At 47.3% G+C, this 15865-nt stretch overlaps 1 protein-coding gene and 1 pseudogene across 3 annotated transcripts in view; one reads left to right on the top strand and one right to left on the bottom strand.

The window, feature by feature from the left end:
* Window positions 1-15865, top strand: part of LOC102166310 (uncharacterized) — a 671646-nt gene that overhangs the window by 362308 nt on the left and 293473 nt on the right. The window contains exon 1 of one of the 3 annotated variants that reach the window (XR_014817249.1): window positions 11203-11531. The exons of 1 other annotated variant lie outside the window; for it this stretch is intronic. The gene's annotated coding sequence lies outside the window, so the exon portion shown is untranslated. Of the gene's footprint in view, window positions 1-11202; window positions 11532-15865 lie in introns of those variants that run through there. One more of the 3 variants, XR_014817251.1, reaches the window with a different exon arrangement.
* On the bottom strand, window positions 2676-2768 carry LOC146398763 (U6 spliceosomal RNA; annotated as a pseudogene).

Genomic DNA, 15865 nt, shown 5'->3' on the forward strand with positions numbered 1-15865 from the left:
GACCAGGTGTCTGATCTCACAGACCATAAAGGGCCCGTGATCACAGCAAATTAAAGTCTGTTTTAATAGCCACAGCCTCATACCTCATTGGCAATAGTTGGTTTTAACCAATGATTAAACTGTACCAAATATTACACAGTAAGGAGTTCCCGTCATGGCTCAGCAGAAAGGAATCTGACTAGTATCTATGAAGATGCAGGTTTGATCCCTGGCCCTACTCAGTGGGTTAAGGATCCGGTGTTGCCATGAGCTGTGGTGTGGGTTGCAAATGAGGCTCGGGTCCTGCGTGGCTGTGGCTGTGGCTGTGGCTGTGGTGTAGGCCAGCGGCTACAGCTCTGATTCAAGCCCTAGCCTGGGAAGCTCCATATTCCTATTACATAGGAAGTAAACAGGTCATTATCCAAATTTTTTTTCTCAGAAGCACGGAACAGCCCCCTTTCCTCCTCCTCTGATTTGCTTTTTTGGCTAAAACCCTTGCATGTTTGCACCCAAACACTCTTCTTTGCCCCCGTCCCCGCCTTTTTTTCTTCCCTGACTTCGTTAGCTTCTGACTGTGTGGACAGACCATGGCTACCTGATTTCACTGTGAAACCCTCAGCTTCATTAAGTCTTTCTTTGTGTAATTAGAGGCACAGAGAAAGCTACTGGTTAGTGGAAAGCTTACTGCCTCTGAGGGCTCTGCCTCCCTCCGCTCCAGTAGAATCTATAGCCTTTCAGTCAAAATCTACAAGCAAAGCAGATTTCTTCTTCATCTTTGTCTTCCTATTCTTTTTTTTTTTTTTTTGCCGCCTCACAGCATGTGGAATTCCTGAGATCAGATCCAAGCTGTAGCTGCAACCTATGCCAAAGCTTATTGAAGAAGAGGTGAAGGGCTGAGGCTTACACTAATGCCTTTAGCTCTCCAACAAATATTTATTGAGTGCTTATTGCATAGCAACTGCTCTGCTAAGTATTAGGGTTCTAGAGATGAATCTTATCCTGGAGAGTGACATATAAGTGGGAAATTACAGAACCTATGTTACGTGTAGTGCGTAGGGTTAAGCACAGGGTATTTTGTGGGGGAAGGAGGTAAACTGGCACCTAAGCCCGTATCAGCAGGGTGATGAAACATAAATTCACTCAACACATAGTACTTACTCTGTGCCAGTTACTGTTCCAGGCCCTCTGAGAGCGGCCACGCTCAACGGGCAGGTGCTTCCGTCCTTTGCCCTTTTGCTTTCTGCACTCAGCCAGCTGCCACTTTGCCACCACGAGCTTTCCAAGGGCAAAAGCCGGAAGCCAAGGATGGCTGAGCAGAACCAAAGAGGACCTGGGGCTCCGATGCAATTCCAGAGCCACAGCATGAGCCTGGTCAGCAGCCCGCCGGGTCTCTTGGACCAGAGAAAAAGAAAACGCACAGACTCAGTCATCTCACCGACATTATGCTACACTTTCTGTTCTTACTGCTGTAACACACATAGGCTGGGTGATTTCTTTTCCGCTGTTGTCTTAGTTGGTATTTGTATTCCTCCTGATTAATGCGAAGGTTTGCTTTTTGGCCCCTGCGGTTATCTTTGTAACGATGACTTTATGGTTGTATGCTTTAGCCTTTACTGCTTTCAGTGGTGTCTCTTGCTATGAATTATCATCCTGATAGTATACCTTACTTTCCCTGCTTCTCTCCTTTCCCTCCGCAATACATTGTTGGCATCTGATATTTTCTTAGCTTGTCTCAATACTTTCAAATACTATTAACTCGGCTCGGCTTTGCGTTCTCACTTGACCCCCAGCAAATGTAAGACGGGAACCTCAGGATATCCCCAGTGACCTCTGCCCTGCCCGCCCTCTCCAACTTTTGTTCATTGGAGCATCCGCCCCTGGGTGATTGGGGCATGAAGATGGTGAGGGGATGTGGGCTCCAGCCTTTCTGGAAGGAGTTCATGCTCCAGAGAGAGACCAGGCAAAGAGAAGCCTCCTCCGCCTTTTTCTAGTTGCTTTCATCAGCAGTTGTGCACCAAAGGCTTCTTTCCCAAAGCCATAGGGACAGCTGAATGCAGCAGAGGGCCAGAGATTTCATTCGCTGTCTAAGACAGAAGCTCAGCCCCCTATGCAGCAAAAGCACAAAGCAGGCGAGCTGTGTGGAAAACGGAGCGTGTGCTCGGGACTCTAGATTCTGACCCATTCGGGCAGCCCATGCGGCCACGGAGAGCTCTGCTCCTGTCTTCTCCACTGTGGCGTCCTCTCTGCCTCGTCCGAAGTCCTCCCTCCGCCTCTGCCTGCCTGTGGCGAAGGAATGGTGTTCTCTGCCCACCAACAAAGGGCTCTGCCCTCTCTGAGTCTTAATTCGAGTTTTCTTTGCTTCTATAACAATCTGTTATCTCAAAAAATGTGACATTCTTTGAAATTACTGTCTTGAAAAGATATCACCCGCACCCCAGTGTTCATAGTAGTGTTATTATTTTTTAATGATTTTTATTTTTTCCATCATAGTTTGTTTCCAGTGTTCTGTCAGTTTTCTACTGTATAGCAAAGTGACCCAATAACACACACACACACACACACACACACACACACACACACACACACACACATACATGCTTTTTCTCACATTATCCTCCATCCTGCTCCATCATAAGTGACTAGATACAGTTCCCAGTGCTATACAGCAGGAGCTCATTGTTATCCATTCCGAAGGCAAAAATATGGAACGCTTCCGGAATTTGCGTGTCATCCTTGCGCAGGGGCCATTCTAATCTTCTTTGTATCATTCCATTTTTATTTTTTTTTAATTTTTTATTTTTTTGTCTTTTTGCTGTTTCTAGGGCTGCTTCATGTGGCATATGGAGATTCCCAGGCTAGGGGTCTAATCGGAGCCGCAGCCACTGGCCTACGCCAGAGCCACAGTAACTCAGGATCCGAGCGCGTCTGCAACCTACACCACAGCTCATGGCAATGCCGGATCCTTAACCCATTGAGCAAGGCCAGGGATCGAACCTACAACCTCATGGTTCCTAGTCAGATTCATTAACCACTGAACCACGATGGGAACTCCTGTGTCATTCCAATTTTAGTATATGTGCTGCCAAAAATGAGCACCATAGTAGCATTACTTACAGTAGCCAAGACATGGTTACAACCTAAGTGTCCATTGATGGATGACTATAATATTATCTATCTATCTATCTATCTATCTACCTTCTATTATAGATAATGAAGTATCACTCAGCCATAAAAAGGAAGACAAATTGCTATTGGGGACAAATTGCATAAAACTTGAGGACATTAGGCTAAGTGAAATAAGTCAGACAGAGGCAAACACTGTATGATCTCACTTATAAAATGGAATAAAAAAACCCCCAAACAACTCATACCTTATTCACAAAACAGAAATAGACTCCAAGATTTCAAAACCAGACTCGTGGTTACCAAAGGGGAAACACTTGGGGGGAGGGATGGATTGAGAGGTTGGGATGGGCATACACCCCCCTCTGTTCCCAACTGATCCGCATCAAGGACTTACTGCATAGCTTGGGGAAACCTAGTCAATACTCTGTAATAGCCCACGTGGGGCGAGAATCTGAAAAAGAATGGATACACATGTACATGTCTGGCTGATTCACTTTGCTGTACACCTGAAACGAACCCAACACTGCACATCAGCTACACTCCAATTGATGTGTAGAAAGAAGCAACGCAACTCGTAGATATGGAACCCAGATCAGGGGTTGCCAGAGGTGAGGGGCGGGGTGTGCAGGAAGTGAGGGAAGGAGGTCAAACGCACAAACTCCGGTATGAGACAACGTCGTCCTGGACGTGCAGCCTGCTGACCCGGGGTAACAGCACCGTCCTGTACGTTTGAAAGTTGCCGAGAGAGTAAGCAGATCATGGACGTTCTCGCCACCAGAAAAGAGTGTTGGGAGGTGACGGATGTTGACTAAACTCATCGTGCTCATTTCAGCCTGTGCACGTGTTGAATCACGGTGTTGCACACCTGCCACTAGCTCAGTGTCCCATGTCAGTTATATTTCAGGGTGGGGAGAAATTAAACCTGTAAGTAGGAACACTTTTAAGAAGTACCAGGGAAGACGATGATGTTGTGGCTATTTTTCTGTTTTTATTTTCCTCGTTGTTGCATCAGGAGCTGTGTCCGAACACTCCCTGTTTAAACTCTGCTTAGAAACAGAGCTCGGAACTCTGTTCAGAGACTCAGTGGCTCCTGGATATACATGGGGACTCCACACTGGGGGGCTTCTCTCTCTCTGTTCATGTTTTAACGTTTTACTGGCATGGAGTTGATTGACAGGTTGTCCAACAAGGTGACTCCGTTGTATGCAAGGACACACATCCATTCTCTCTCCGATTCCTTTCCTACACAGACGAATCCCAGGACTCTGGGTAGAATTCTCTGTGCTCTACAGCAGGTCCCCACTGGCCAGCCATTCCGTATACTCAGTGTGCACACGCCAACGCCCAGACCCAGTCCACCCCCCACAACCTGTCCCCTTTGGGAACCGTAAGTTTTTCAAAGTCTGTGAGTCTGTTTCTGTTCTGCAAATAAGTTCATTTGTATCCTGTTTTTTAAGATTCCACACATTAGTGATAGCATGTTTGTCTTTCACTCTCTTGAGCCTCGAGTGTGGGCACAGCTGTTTGCAGCTTTGACCTCATTCCTCTTAGGTTATTTTGAAAGAGGCGCTGCTCGCTCTATCATACCGCTCTGAGTGCCTTTAAAAATGGGGAAAGAGGGGGTTCCCTTTGTGGCTCATTGGAAATGCATCCAACTAGTATCCATGAAGATGTGGGTTTGGTCCCTGGCTTTTCTCAGTGGGTTAAGGATCCGTCGTTGCCACGAGCTCTGGTTTGACCCTTAGCCAGGAAACTCTCATATGCGCGGGTATGGCCCTAAAAAGCAAAATAATGCTACTACTAATAAAATAAAGATGGGAAAAGAATAGCTTGTCAAGCTTAACTTGGACACATGTGCTGAAAGGAGGCGGTGAAGGTGATGGCAAGGTCAGCCGAGCCTCAGGCCAGCTTCCTGTTCTGTCGCCTGCTGAGGACCCAGGTCTGGGTGTCTGGTCATCACAGTTCACAACTGACTCTCCACCTCCCACCATCCCGCCCCCGCCCCCGCCCGCACTCCTGAGCAAGGAGCTCCTGTTGAGCAGCCTGATTATGAAATGATACCATTGAATCTTTCCAACAGTTCATGAGGTCAATATAACTACTTCCACTTAGATAAGGAAAGGGAGGCCGAGGGGGATTGATGACGTAGCACACCCACCATCACAGCCCATCCCCGTGGTGAACCGAGAGGAAGAACCCTCCTCCCCGGCCCCTCGGGCCCTGCCTGCTCTGTTCTCCGGGCCAAGGGCCAGCTCCCTCCTGAGGAACCGTCTCACTTCTCTTAGAGGCTGGTCCCTTGCGGTGTCTGCTCGTGGCTCTCCCTTCATTCCTGGATCTCTGGGGCCCGGCAGGGAACACCTCCTCCCCTTGGCTCTGCCGTCGTTTCTGTCCCTCCCCCTCTCGAAGGAAAAGGAACACACACACAATTAATGCCCCTAAAAAAGGAAGTAAAAATCTCCCATCTAAAGTGGGTTTTTTGTGTGTGTGGAAGTTCCCTCCTGGCCCAGTGGGTTAAGGATTCTGTATTGTCACTGCTGTGGTTCTGGTGACAGCTGTGGCCCGGGTTTAATCCCTGGCCCAGAAACTTCTATATGCTGTGGGTGCAGCCAAAAAAATAAAAGTAAAAATAAAAATAAAAAAGTGACCTCTCTCTCTCTTTTTTTTTCCCCAGTGATAGGACATTTTTACATACCATTGAAGTTTTCTCTGTTAATCAATAAAAGGGTTTAAGTTTTTATATCTTGAGGCGCTGCCTATAACTTCCTTTTCAGGAACTGCAATGAATGGGACACACACACACACACACACACACACACACTCTTATGTTCTCCCTGGAGGTTTAGTCTTGGTTGTGTAATAGGACTTTATTCCATCCAGTGCAGTTTTCATTTTGGAAATGGTAGTTTCCCTCTCAAGAAGTTTAATTTGTATCTTTTTATATCTTCCGTATCTTCTGCTAACATCTTCAGTCTTCTCATTTCTTGAACATGCGGGGTGCAGTTATAGTGACCCTTCCGATGTGCTGGCATGCTGGTTGTATTACTGGTATCATTTCGGGAGAAGCTGCAGCTGACTGATTTCCATCATTAGTGTGGATTGTCGTTTTTTTTGCATGCCTGGTCATTTTTTCATTGGATGCCAGAAGTTAGGATTTTACCTTTGGGGGTGCCAGATAATTTTCGTGCTTATGAATTTTCTTCGACACAGTGACTTGACAGCATTTTGATTTTTCTAGGTTGGGATTTCTTAGCTGGGATCAAAGCAGTGTTTGGTCGCAGGCTGCTTTCTTTCCTGCTTTGGAGACAAGGCTGTTTGTGGTACTTTACCCAGGATCCTTTGAATTTTAGGTCTTGTGCTCTGGTTTGGGGACTAATTCTGTCTCCATGGGATCCCTGAGTATTGTTCCCGTGTATCCTTTTCCTTTTCCGTGGTTCTCTCCTTGGCCTCAGGCGGTTTCATCCCAGACACGCGCTTATCAGTGCTCACCTGATGTGATGTGGGCCCTCTGCAAGCTGGACAGTCATTTCTCCGTGTGGCTCATTCTTTTCCATTTTTTTTTTTTTTCCTGCTGACGCTAGCTGCTCTGGTCCCTCTCAACCCCAGCATTGCCTCTTTCTCAGGAAGGCTCTGGTGCCCTGCTGGGCTCCAGGCTTCCCGCTGAAAGCATCTCCTGGCTCCCTAGGGTCCTGGCTCATCAGGTCCTCACATTAGGCCTGATGTTTTGAGCCCTAACACAGGGAGTCTTCGAATAAAGAGATCCCCAGCTTAGCGACATCCTCAGATCCACTGGCCATGGTATCATGTCACTTTTACGTGGATATAAGCATGACCGGGTCCTAACTCCTTGCTGTGGCATTCCACGTTGACAGCCCATTCCTGTCAAAATGTTATTCTTCATTCAGACAGTGACTTGATTACAACTGCGACCTTCCGAGCACTGCCCTACTGACCTTATGATGCTCACTGATGAACCTACTATAACGTATTATGTTTATACATTAGACATAATGTAATATAATGATTGTAGTTCTTAGCAAGTGACCTGGATTTGCCGTTTTTTAAGCTGGAGTGTTAGACTCTGTCTCTGGCGTGATGGCATTTGAGGTTGGAAAGAAGTAGTGTAAATGGACAGATGGGCTCTCACTGGTCAAATGACCCCCCGGGGTCAGCCACCGATCACTGTCAGAGATGGGGACGCCTCTTGGGAACATGACTTCCAAGCACTTGTCCTGACCTCCAGCCCACACTGTCCATCGTTCAAACCCTGCTTGTGATAAAGGAGGCACTGCTCGTTTCACGAGGGTGTGTATGTCACATGGTGACGCTCAAGTTTGTATTTTTTTTTTTTCTTTTTAGGGCCGCCCCTGTGGCATATGAAAGTTCCCAGGCTAGGGGTCCAGTCAGAGCTGCAGCTGTCAGTCTATGCCACAGTCAGAGCAATGCAGGATCCGAACCATATCTGGGACCTGCACTGCAGGTCGTGGCAATGCCAGATCCTTCACCCACTGAGTAAGGCCGGGGATCGAGCCCACATCCTCATGGATACTAGTTGGGTTCTTAACCCCTTGAGCCACAAGGGGACCTCCTGTGACTCTCATGTTTGGACGTGTCACAGGCCGGTCTAGAAATTCATTCCTGGACGAGCATACATCACTCTACCCTATCACTGCAGGCAATAACACAGTGTATTTCCAACAGTTTCACCTGTAAAGAAAGCCTTGCCACAGTACCTGCATCTGAAAATGAAAATCCCCTTCAAAACGGGTGTCACCTGGTGGATCCTTCAGTGTTGTGATCTGGGAAGGGATAAACTCAGGGAAGTAAAGTGTTCTGGGGGGGGGGGGGGCTGGCTGTCAGGGGACTTCTGCTCTCACCGGCGCAGTTCTGGGTCAATGCGCTTTTGTTCTATAGACGGTGATTCCAAAGAAATATTACTCTAGACCACACCTGCCTGTCTCCCCGCTTCAGATTCAGTATGGAAGTCATTTCACCCCGCTCGTAAAAGTAAGAGCCACAGCCAGTGATCAAGTAAGACGACAGATATAAGGTCATCTCGGACATTCTGGATCACTTGGTCTGAGCTTTAGTAACTTATCCCTTGAGACAAATGGCATCATCCCCATGTAACAGGTTAGACAACCGAGTTCCATGGAGTCTCCTTTTCTCACCGAATGTGCTGAAACTTGGAATAGAACTGAAGTGTGACGTTGGAGGTGGTGCTCGTTCCAGAGTTTTAAGCCGATTCTCCAAATCGCTGCTTTGTGTGGCTCAAGGTGACAGTGCTCCATGGTGCCACTGCCCTGGGTGTCAAAGCGTTTCCCCTGGGGACTTTCTTAGCACCACGGGGGAAAATCTTTCCCATCCAGACCAAGATTTTCCCTCCCTCGGGTGGTCCTGAGGCCTCTTGTGTAGCTTCTTCTTTTTTTAAGGGCGCACCATGGCATATGGAAGTTCCCAGGCTAGGGGTCTAACTGGAGCTGCAGCTGCCAGACTACATCACAGCCACAGCAATGCAGGATCCGAACTGCGTCTGCGACCTACACTGCAGCTCACGGCAACACCATATCCTTAACCCCCTGAGCGAGGCCAGGGGTCGAACCCACGTCCTCATGGATACTAGTCGGGTTCATTACGACTGAGCTACAGAGGGAACTCCTCTCCTGTAGTTTCTGTTTTGGATTGGCGTCTTTCCCAGGTTGGCTTTTGGTTTGGGGGTGAACAACCGTGTGTGGGCACAGCTCATAGAGGAAGCTCTTCCCTGGAAACTTCTCTTCCATAGCTGAAAGGTATCCCCTCAACGTCGTCAGGGGCTGTCTTGTCCCACGCAGTTCTTCTTGCAGAAAGTCTCCTCCGTATATGAAGACTGGTTTTTAACAGCGTGTTCGGACCTCTGCCTAATTGTCAAGGGTGATTTAGAAGCTCTAACTCTTTCAGTCCAAGACTAGACTAAGAATGAGGTGCCATCACTCTTAGGACAGGGCTCGAGAGTTGCATGTCTCACTGAGCATCCCCAATCCAGCATCCCTCTCATTTGGGGTTTCACATTCCTCTGTTGCACGATGACTTTGAGTGTGCTTTGAAAACTGCAGTGTGGGGAGGTCTCTTCCCAGACTGTGTTGATCTTCAAGGCAATGCTTTAAGATCACTCAGGAAGAGAAGCTCTTGCAGCAAATATGACAGATTTTTCTTTGATGGCAGTAAGCTCAGAAAGAAGTATGAGGCCGACTGTAACACTATGATTCCAAGGGCTTTATGAGAACCCTGCACACCATGGGGCTTTCCATTAGAAAAACATTAAAATTTAGTTCTGTGAAATCTAGGGGCTTTCTGATGTTCGGCGGTAACTGAACTGGACTGAAATTAAATCTCGTTTCACAAGCATCCTGTGTCAGTTTCTTTGCAGTTCAGGAAATAGCTTCAAAAAAGATGAGAAAGATATACAATAGCGATGCAGGATGCCCCGCACACTAGTTCACACTAATGCAGCCGTTTCCGGGAATCAGTGGTTGATTATTTCTCACGTGATATACTTAAAATACAGCGATGGGAGGACATCCACACTCCAATTCCCAAGCATCTTCGTTCGTGCCATCGTGTGTTCTGATGCCCACCACAAACTCTGGCATGTGGACACATGCGTCTGAATGTTATGTATGCTTTCTCATGTTTCTATATCCATGGATCATTCAAGAGACATTTTAGGATAATTCTGACATATTACACTTCTCCTAAAGAATCTCTAAGGATCCTTGCTACGAGTTTCCCTTGTGACTCCACGGGTTAAGAACCTGACATAGCGTCCATGTGGATGCAGGTTCAATCCCTAGCCTCACTCAGTGGATGAGGGATCCGGCATTGCTGCAAGCTGCAGGATAGGTCACAGATGGATCTCGGACCCTGTGTTGCTGTGAGTGCTGTGGCTGTGGTGTAGGCTGGCAGCTGCAGCTCCAATTTGACCCCTTGCTTGGGAACTTCCATATGCTGCAGGTGCAGCCCTAAAAAGAAAAAGAAAAAAAAAAAACAACCCTTTACTAGAAGGACATGGTGGTTTAAAAAGGGAACGACTGACATGACTGACTCAGACTTTTAGAGCAGAAGCACCCTCTTTGCCACATATATCAGTTTGTCTTCACAGCAACACTGCGAGACAGCTATTGCTGTTCTTATGTTGTACAGCGGAAAATCCAGGCTCAGAGGTTTTTTCTTTTTACACCTGCTTCAGATCACAACTGGAATAAGAAGTACATACATTGAGAACTCAGTATGGGCTGTTTGCTGTATATTTGTCGGTCCTCACAGGACCCCAGAAGAAAGGACAGCGTTGTCTCTGTGGGACAGATGAGGTGACCATAGCTCTGAGAGGTTAGTTAGGGATCTGAGTTAACAACGTCAGCACCATGTAGGCTGGGGTTCTCAGTGTCGGGTGCCTGATTTGCTGCCCAGTGGCTGTCCCCTCCACTGTATTTCCTTTCCCTGGCCCATTGGACAGAGGAGGGACCCACACCCAGGACCTCTGACTCCATTGCCCATGGAGCGTCCACTCTGAGAGCGGTCAGTTGTATAAGTGCAGGAATTTAACTGGCGTGGAAGTCTCAACAAATAGATGGTTCCCCACAACAGGAATTCTTTTTTACATAATGTATTGCACATGCAAGTACAACTGTAGACATATCTGCCCCAAGATGCCCTTGGCTAAGCCTGACAGGATGGATGCTTCAGCAGCTCAGGGGTCAATATCCCCAAGAGCCCCTTATCTGCAAAGGACCCTGGACCATGACCAGTTGCCACTGCGGTCATAAGTGTGGATAAAACATCATCATAATCAAATCTCCCCAAGGCACTTCTCAGAATATTTGAGACATGTTCCCTGTGTCCTTTGCAAAGCCTCGACTTTGATTCAGCCAGGAAAGCCCTTTGAGAGAAGTGGTGCCACGTCACCCTGGGGTACTGCCCCTGCCCTTCGGCTTCAGAGCTGCACGTAGAACATGGCTGTGCAGAACCCATGGCTGTGTCCTTGGGGTCCCCTCACAGGTCCACTCCCCTTCTCAGTTTCACTCTCACTCTTGAACTTCCCCCATGACATGTGCTGAGAGGGAAGTGTTCCTGCTGACAGTTGTTCAGGATGGTGGCAGCCTGGGGTACTCTCTTTCTTTCAAAATAAATGGCTCCGATGTTTGGAAAATGCCAGCATGAAAGCTGGTGGCCACAGTTGGCCATAGGCTGCATGGGCCAGGATGGGGCTTCAGTCCTTTACCTCCACTGGAAAGTCCCTTGCTGAGTGGGGCTCAGGCTGGGAGCCCTGGCCGGCCACACACAGCTCCCAAGAAAGGAGATGAAGCTGCAGACGGATGCCCTCGGGGGAGTGATGCTCGGGAGAAAATGCAACTGAAAACCTTATCCTTGAAGATGGGGGCAAAAAACTCCAGGTAGGAGTTCCCATCATGGCTCAGTGGTTACTGAATCTGACTAGCATCCGTGAGGATGCAGGTTCGATCCCTGACTTTCCTCAGTGGATTAAGGATCCAGCATTGCTGTGAGCTGTGGCGTAGGTCACAGATGAGGCTTGGATCCTCAGTTGCTGTGGCTGTGGCATAGGCTGGTGGCTACAGCTCTGATTTGACCCCTAGCCTGGGAACCTCCATGTGCCACAGGTTCAGCCCTAAAGAGCAAAAAAACAAAAAACAAAAACTCCCGCTGAAGTCACACTCCTGAGTGATGTGGAATTGGGGCTGGATGCCCTGCCATCTCCTGCATCACTCTTCATGGGGTGTCCTTGAAAACATCTGTTCCCCATATGTTGTCATCCGTTCTTGTGGCGATTAAAGGGAAGGTTCTTTAGCTCAGGGTTGTCCTTTGCAAGTTACATTAGCCCCCATGATGCTGAGTCTGAAGAGGCCCCAGTTTTTGGACCTTCCAAGGTCATCTGAAAAGGAGACGTGCTTGGCTGTTCATTATGGAAGTGAGTTCTAACTGAGCGTTTGTGAAGCAGAGGCCACCTTCTTCCCAGGGACTGTAGGGGCAGGTTCCAGGCTGGCTGGAGGCTGGCACAGCACGGGGAGAGCAGCCCTCTGCCCCTGGAGGGGACTCCCGGGTTTGCAAGTGGCACCGCCTCGGGACCCACACCCAGAGTTCACGAAAAACCACGACTTCCTCACCAAAGCCCCGGCCATCCTCCTTGGAGGCTCACAGCTTCAGAGTAACTTTAAGTAGGGCAGTTGCTGGCCACAGCTGTTTACTTGTTATTTTATTTTTTTCTTTTTGGTTAAAACTTTGAGTTAGTAGATGGCAATTTTGAAGACTTCTGAGGAATGCTTTGGGGGAAAGGCAGCATTTATGGTTAAAGCCACATTCCAGTGAAAGGAGCGTGTGGCCTTTTAACGTCTTGTCAGGGTTGGATGTTACTGTCATCAGCTACTCAAGCGAAGACGTTTCATCAGTGTGCACTGCACTCTATTTGAAGGGATTTCAAAGGAATTCAGTGTTTTTTTGTTTTTGTTTTTTTTTTTAACCCAGTAGAGAAAGCGCTGGTGCAGCTTGTGCAGTTGTGTCGAATACGTGGCAGAATAAAATCAGGGTCATTAGAGACCTTCGGAGAGGCAGCACGAGATTGAAAAGGTGCAGGACTCACAGGAGAGGCCGGGTTCCTCCCTTCCTCCCTCACCTGGTCCTGGTGTCCACTGACCAGATGGGCCGGCCAGTCCTCACTGCAGATGGAGTGCACGGGGAGCGGGGGCGGCAACTTGCCGCTCCTATTGTAGCTAAATCAAAAACAGCTGCGGTGAACGTACCTGAAACTTCGGGAGGCTTGATGAAGTGGTATACCTGGTGATCTGTAGGAAAAAAATGAAATTCAAATTCAATTCAGAGGTGCTTTTTAAAAACTTCCTATTGATACCATTTTTGACGGAAGGCTTAGAAACGAAGTATAGAGTTCACGTATAAATATTAACATCTTATGTAACTTCTTTACAACTAATAAACTAGGACACTAACACTGGCGCAAAACTGTTAACTAAACCATAGCCTTCTAAACAGATTTCCCCATTTTTTCACCAATATCCTTTTTCTACTTAACCTTCACAACTGTTGATAAGGATACACAATAATTGGAACTCTCATATTTTAGTACCAATACTTGAGCAAGTAGATCAGTAAGAAGTGCACTTTTTAAACGCCTGCACCCACAGCCTATGGAAGTTCCCAGGCCAGGGACTGAATTCAAGCTGCAGCCGCAACCTGTGCCACAGCTGCAGCAACGCCAGATCCTTTAACCTACTGTGCTGGGCTGGGGATCAAACCTACAGCTCCGAAGCTTCCTGAGCTGCTACAGTCAAAGTCTTAATCCACTGTGCCACAGTGGGAACTCCAATATTGATTAACATGGGAACTAGAACATTTAAAATAACCTATCGTGATCACCTTCTATTTCTTATAGCAGAAATTGACAGAACATTGTAAATCAACTGTAATAGAAAAAATAAAAATCTTTAAAAATATATATTTCTATTAGACACACTGATCTTGAATGTAAATGAAGTATTTACATGAAACTCAGATATTTTAGGGAGTTCCCATTGTGGTGTAGCGGAAACAAATCCGACTAGGAACCATGAGGTTGCAGGTTCGATCCCTGGCCTCGCTCAGTGGGTTAAGGATCTGGCCATGCTGTGAGCTGTGGTGTAGGCTGCAGATGTGGCTCGGATCTGGCATTGCTGTGCCTGTGGCATAGGCTGGCTGCTACAGCTCCTATTAGACCCTTAGCCTGGGAACCTCCATATGCTGCGGGTGCGGCCCTAAGAGGACAAAAGACAAAAAAACCAAAAACCAAAAAAAAAACCCTCAGATATTTTAGATACATTCTAAGAAGTCTTCATACTTTTGCATGAAGAGACATATGCAAGACTTTTATTGCATTATTTTTTGTAATAACATGAAATTATAAACAATTTGCATGTTTATCAATAGAAGAATGCATAAATTACAATATATTTCTATAATGGAAACAATGCACCTGTAAAAAATAATCTACATTTACTGATTAGCATAGATAATATCACAAACACAATGGCTAAAAGTGGGAAATTGTACAAGATTAGGTAAAATGTTATGTCACTTTAATGTAAATTTTAAAAATTAAAGGAGTTCCCTGGTAACCTAGAAGTTAAGGATTTGACCTTGTTATTGCTGTGGCTCTGGCCCAGGAACTTCTGTGGTTCCTGGCCCAGGAACTTCTGCAAAAAAGAAAGTAAATAAATAAATAAAAGTTCTCAAACCAGTAGTTCATTGTTCATGGATAGAAATGAAGTGTGGACTTCCCATCGTGGTGCAGTGGAAACGAATCTAACTGGTATCCATGAGGACACAGGTTCCATCCTTGGCCTTGCTCAGTGGGTTAAGGATCTGGCATTGCCGTGAGCTGTGGGGCGGGTCGCAGACGCGGCTTGGATCCTTGGTTGCCATGTCTGTGGCGTAGGCCGGCAGCTGTAGCTACAGTTCAACCCCTAGCCTGGGAACCTCCATATGCCGCAGTGTAGCCCTAAAAATAGGCAACAATTTTAAAAAATAGAAAAGTAAAAAAGAACAAATAAAAAGATGTATTATTAAACAACTAGATAAGTGATGATGTATGAAACTAGGGATGGGAGCTGAGAGGGAGAGCATTCTGGCTCCATTTTTCACGGCTCAGGACGCACAGTCCACACGGCCTGTAACGCACAGGGCCCTCTCCTGATGCGTGAGCCCCCGCTTCACCTTGGATGTGCCCACGTGTCCTGCGTTGGCCAGAGGACAGGATGGGAGTGATGGTTTGTGAGTTCCAAGCCTAAGCCCAGAGACATGGCATTTCTGCTTGCTCCCTGTGCCCCTGCGCGGCTCACGGAAGAGCACTCGAGGCTAGTGGCCAGGCCTGAGGGCAGGCACACTCGCGAGAGCCGGAGGGCCCAGCGAGGTCCAGACTTCCGCAGGGGCTCCCCAGCCAGCCCTCCTGCAGGTGAATGGCCTCCCTGGAGAGCTGCAGAGCCACCCCTGGAGCCCAGCCTAGACCAGCCGAAACCTCAGCTCTTCCTCGGTTCCCTGAACATAAAAGCTGTAGTTTTAAGCCAAGGAGGTTTTTTTTGTTTGTTTGTCTTTTTGCCATTTCTTGGGCTGCTCCCTCGGCATATGGAGGTTCCCAGGCTAGGGGTTGAATCGGAGCTGTAGCCACCGGCCTACGCCAGAGCCACAGCAACAGGGGATCCGAGCCGCGTCTGCGACCTACACCACAGCTCACGGCAACGCCGGATCCTTAACCCATGGAGCAAGGCCAGGGAGCGAACCCACAGTCTCATGGTTTGCTAACCGCTGAGCCACGACGGGAACTCCAAGCCAAGGAGTTTTTGAGCCATTTATTAGACCGTATTCTTCATGGCAACAGCTAACTGTTAGAGCACATGGCAGCTATAGTGTGGCATTTCTGAGATGGAGGAAAGTAAATATTTTGTATCCAAATATTGTTTTCTTTAAAAATTTTCTCATATAAATGAGAAAAAACCCCACCAGTTAAGTTGGCCTGGCAAATATATGGCTGTTTGTTGTAATTCAAAGTTTTCTATACATTTGAAATATCTTAATATTTTTTAAGATAAAGTATTGTAAAAAGTAAAACCGAACTGTGGTCCATCCAGACACAGAATACTATTTGATGCTAAAAAGAAGTGAACTATCAAGTCATGAAAAGACACGGGGAAACCTTACAAGCATATTACCCAGTGAAAGAAGTCAA

The sequence above is a fragment of the Sus scrofa genome, chromosome 10 (genome assembly GCF_054392235.1).
Source record: "Sus scrofa isolate SSC_HxYL_T2T_F1_AM1 chromosome 10, Sscrofa_HxYL_maternal_Yorkshire_Landrace_v2.0, whole genome shotgun sequence".
NCBI classification, from domain to species: Eukaryota; Metazoa; Chordata; class Mammalia; order Artiodactyla; family Suidae; genus Sus; species Sus scrofa.